The sequence below is a fragment of the Rhipicephalus sanguineus genome, unplaced genomic scaffold (genome assembly GCF_013339695.2).
Source record: "Rhipicephalus sanguineus isolate Rsan-2018 unplaced genomic scaffold, BIME_Rsan_1.4 Seq1137, whole genome shotgun sequence".
Lineage (NCBI taxonomy): Eukaryota > Metazoa > Arthropoda > Arachnida > Ixodida > Ixodidae > Rhipicephalus > Rhipicephalus sanguineus.
Genome location: NW_023614389.1, coordinates 15,014 through 19,998, shown reverse-complemented (window position 1 = coordinate 19,998; position 4,985 = coordinate 15,014). Strand labels below are relative to the sequence as shown.

The 4,985-nt window shown below is 44.7% G+C and overlaps 1 long non-coding RNA gene across 1 annotated transcript; it reads left to right on the top strand.

Moving 5' to 3' along the window:
• Positions 1-2,151: 2,151 nt before the first annotated feature.
• LOC119376246 (uncharacterized) lies at positions 2,152-3,194 on the top strand. The gene is made up of 3 exons (XR_007414570.1): positions 2,152-2,241; positions 2,336-2,407; positions 3,117-3,194. It is a non-coding gene; the product is annotated as an uncharacterized LOC119376246 (long non-coding RNA).
• The last annotated feature ends 1,791 nt before the right edge of the window (positions 3,195-4,985 follow it).

Genomic DNA, 4,985 nt, shown 5'->3' with positions numbered 1-4,985 from the left:
AACAATTGTGACAATACAAGAAAGAAACCCGCGCTGTCTGAGTCCGTTCCCGTGGCTGGGGTGGCGCTAGACGGTCGGATTTCCTTTTTGTTTTCTTAAACAAAATTGTTTATTGGCACAAGCCTTATTCATTTTATTTGAATTGGCGTAGGCCTGTTATACTTCAGTGGTATGGGAAGAGGCACTTTTTTTACATTCCTCTTGAAAGCCTCACCATAACGTTTGTCCAAACTCACAAAGTATAGTCAAGAGACCGATGAAAGTTCGTCTGGTAAGGGATTGGATCAGATAGAACACGGTCACTGACCAAGTCTGATGAAATTATTCAACATTTGAGAACTGCATATGGGTTACTTGTACATTGAGCTGGACTGGAAGTCGTCAATTATGTAACCAGTAGGTGACGCAGCGAGTGGGCGTAGTCCCTGTTGTGTCCTATTCAATGTGGCTGGCGTCGACTGAATTAGTGATGCTAGAAGCCGGCGGGATGACACGCTGTTTTCCTTGGCGATGATAGTGGCATTATCCCAGTCTATGATATTATTATGTACATTATGTTCATTATTTGTTACTCACGACAAAGTCCTTTTCTTAAACTTGGCTTCTCAAGATACTCCCAACTGTGCGTTTTTCGGTGACAGTGTCAACTGATTTGACCACGAAGGTGTTTGACCTAGAGTTACTGTATATGCTACCTTTAGGTAGCAGAGTTGCGCCTCTGACAGAACTCGCCGCTCGCGCCACCATTCGCCCAGCGCGCTCACGTGCGCAAAAAGCATCCTTTTTAGGGAAAGCCAACTTCACGGCCGCGCGGGTGCTGGCGATCGCCGCGCCACCACCGCTGTATCAAGCCGTCCGGCGAAGCACAAGGCGGTCCGGCTGAGTTTGGTTTGTCGTTGTTGTGGTGGTGTCTTGTGCTGTCCGTTTTTGCGAACGTCTGCGCGGCGCAGCGCCCTGCCTCAGTGTTGCGAAGTTGCGACAATGACAGGATGCTGCGCTCCCCACTGCACGAACCGAGAAGAGCACGGAAAGGCCTTCTTCTCGATTCCATGTGGCAAGTCTGTCTCCGTCGTGCGTCGCCGCCTCAAGTGGCTGCTGCGCATGAAACGTCAGAAGCCGGCAGGAAGAGGAGCAAGAATATGCGAGGTAATGCATTTCTGGGTCTTTAATGCCTTGACTGTGCGCTCAGAATGAGCGGGCGTCTCATTTTTAGGAAAAAGAGGCTTAGTGCGCGTGGTGCGTCTTGTTACGCTGCGGACCGACGTTCTAGGTCGCCGCTCCATGTTTTTACCCTCCACCACCTGTTATCGAATTAAGTTTGCGACAACAATGGGGTCGGGAACTGCCAAGGTCGACGGAAGCGTTGCATTAACGGTGTGTAGTTTTACGTGCAGATGCTGCCTTTGCTTACGCCGCCCGTCCTCGACAGTCAGACGACCGTTTCGGTCCTACAAGTAGCATACTAGGTGCGAACGTTGCATTAACGCTCACGAGACGAATGGGCTACTGTGGCAAAAGCAATAAAAAAAAGTGTGCTGTTGCGAACCGACCAATTAAGTTGCCAAAAATTCAACGCATTCGTAAGGCCCGTCATCTGAGCACTTAAGAACACACGAACGAGTTTTGAAACCGGTTTATCTCTACGGACCGAAGTTCAGTCCGACTCGAGCTCACATTCGAAGAGCGAAGTTGGCACTGACTTTCTGTGAGGCATTAGAAAAACGGCGGATGTTGCGTAATGAACTTTTGCACGAAACATTACAGCGGACTCTTAACAGAAACGAGCACACAACATATAATTTCACACTCTGCTCGGGTAGCACGACCAAATCGAAAATGTGTGTTTGTAATGTGCGCTCTCTAACTAGATAACATACACATTTAGAGAGTAGGAGCAGGGAAGTGGTGCAAGGAAATAGCTTGCATTAGTCATATCCTGCATTTCATACCACTCCATCTTGTCTGTGGTCGAAATTTTCGGAGCCCACCCCACCACTACGGCATCCCTCATAATCATAACGTGGGTTTTGAAATGTTAAACCTCAACAATTATTTTATTACTGTCTGAACTAGCTGCTGCATTTGCATATACAGTAACCCTAGCATAAGCATCTCCATGCTCAGAATGGTTAATGAACTCTGTTTTTATACAGGATCACTTCAGCCAAGATCAGTTTGAGGAGGTCCTTGTAAAAGGGAAGAAACGGCTGAAGCCAGATGCCATCCCCAGCATCTTCAGCTGTGAGTGTTATAGAAATAGTGGTTCAAGTTTTTACTTTTCATTCCAGCTTATCCTTTCTGCCCATAGTAATCTACTTTGCTCATTGCATTGCAGTTTCTGCACCGTCAGAATCGCCATGCACGGCTGGTGACATACCAAGTGAAAGTTCCTCCAATACAGCAACAGGTTTACAAATCTCTTCTTGTGAGCACAGTCACGATTTTGTGATGGGATTGTTGACATTTTTTTTCAGAAGGAATCAAAATGGAAGTTCAGTTGGACACCTGCAATGCCTCCACTCCTTGCTGTGACATGAAATCGACACCCATCGGTAAGACAGTAGGCAGAATTTTGAGAAATGTCAGTTGATGTGTTGGGGCTTTATGTTGCATTAGCTTCTGCAGTTGGGGAAAACAACACATACAAACCGTTCACTTAATTCCCTCCAAAAGTGTATCCGAAACTTCCTTTTTTGTTTTCTTCAACAAGTATATTTTCCCTGCAGACGCCAAAAAACCAGAAGCGTGTGTTGCCTCAGAACCACAGCTCTCAGTCATGTCAGAAGGTGAGATGAAGTTGAGTTTACGTTTAGTCGTGGCGTTGTGGGCACGTGTTGAGTTATCATTGCTCATGAAAAGCTCGTGATGACAGCCACTGAAATGAACTAATTTGCAGAAATGAGACATACCAATTATGCATCATAAATATATCTAAACGTAAAGTTGACCACTTAAGGCCCCTTTTTTGCTACAAAAGCCAGCCAGATCTAAATCGGAGGCTCCCTCAGCATGTGCATGCCTGTGTACCTGTTCCTCTAATACAGGAACAGGTTTACAAATCTCTGCTTGTGAGCGCAGTCACGATTTTGTGATGGGATTGTTGACATTTTTTTCAGAAGGAATCAAAATGGAAGTTCAGTCGGACACCTACAATGCTTCCACTCCTTGCAGTGACATGAAATCGACACCCATCGGTAAGACAGTAGGCAGAATTTTGAGAAATGTCAGTTGATGTGTTGGGGCTTTATGTTGTATTAGCTTCTGCAGTTGGGGAAAACAACGCATTCAAACTGTTCGCTTAATTCCCTCCAAAAGTGTCTCCGAAACTTCCTTTTTTGTTTTCTTCAACAAGTATATTTTCCCTGCAGACGCCAAAAAACCAGAAGCGTGTGTTGCCTCAGAACCACAGCTCTCAGTCATGTGAGATGAAGCTGAGTTTACGTTTAGTCGTGGCGTTGTGGGCACGTGTTGAGTTATCATTGCTCATGAAAAGCTCGTGATGACAGCCACTGAAATGAACTAATTTGCAGAAATGAGACATACCAATTATGCATCATAAATATATCTAAAAATAAAGTTGACCACTTAAGGCCCCTTTTTTGCTACAAAAGCCAGCCAGATCTAAATCGGAGGCTCCCTCAGCATGTGCATGCAATATCACAGCAGTCGTCTTTACAAAGGTTGCTTGGCAACATATTACTGTTACCTTTTAGTTACTACTAGGTTTATCTGCAGAATTGTTTCAATGTGACAGTTCCTTTTAGATGGCCTTGCCAGGCACTTGCATAAAAACATGTTCGTGCTTTTATATTTTTACAGATTTAACAATGCCCGAATATTCAGGCACACCTACATTTCCTTTTAGCCTGCCTTCCATGCTTGCAGGTAAGATATTGAAGCAGAGAGGGTTGTTAAGCACTATTGCAAATTTGTTCATTGGTAGCTATGTTGTTGCTATTCTTGCATCAATTGTGGTTTGGTTATCAAGACAAAACACATCCAAAAGCCATCTTTCTACTAGTATTTAAGTTACTCATAACACGTACTGAAAGCATGGACGGTTGGCAATAGCATGATGAACATGGTCACGTCTGCCCTTCCTGATTAATGTCTCTAAATGATGCTTATGATATCATGCGTACTACCACTGAAACCAGGTTGCCCAAAGTGCTTCAAAATTTTCTCTCCATTATCTGTAGGAATAAAGTTAAAATGTACAAAAAGTGATTAGGTTCCAATGTTTTATGATGAGCATATCAGTTTTTGGAGCCCTTGTGAAAAAGTAACGAAGTCATGCACTTATGGTTTTTCTTTTCGAATTTGAGCAGGATGTGCATCCTGCATGAAGTTAAAGGACCGTGTGCTCGAGCTAGAGCGTAAGCTGAATGTAGAAAAAAAGCGGCGGCTCCAGGCTGAAAAAGACAGAGAGCTACTTCGAGAACACTGTAGGCGGGTGCTGTCTGACGATCAGATCCGTGTTCTTGAAAAAGGCTCCATGCGGGGAAGTTCTTGGTCCCCCGAATCCCTCCAAAAAGCCCTGCAATTGAAGGTTGCTTGTGGTAGCAAGGGGTATGACTTCGTTAAAGAAAATGTTGTACCTCTCCCAGCAAAAAGAACTTTGCAACGGCAGACAGAACACATTAAGTTCACTCCTGGTAAATATGGCTGATTGCTCTAAAATCCTTGTTTTTTGTGGCTGCACGTTACAGACCTGTTTTCTCCCCGAGATGTTGATGTAAGAAATGTTTTGCAGGTATCCTTGAAGAAGTTTTTGCCGCTTTGGAGCAGAAAGTGGCTGGGATGCAAGCAGAGGAACGTCATGCATGTGTCCTGATGGATGAGATTCAAATCTCACCAGGGCTTGATTATGATGCGTCAACCGGAAGCATTATAGGTATGACTGTGGATGTTAGTGCTTCATTTGCGGTTCAGCTCCCCAGTGCAGAACAGCTTAGCGCTAAAGGCACTTTGTTTGGTGACCAAAA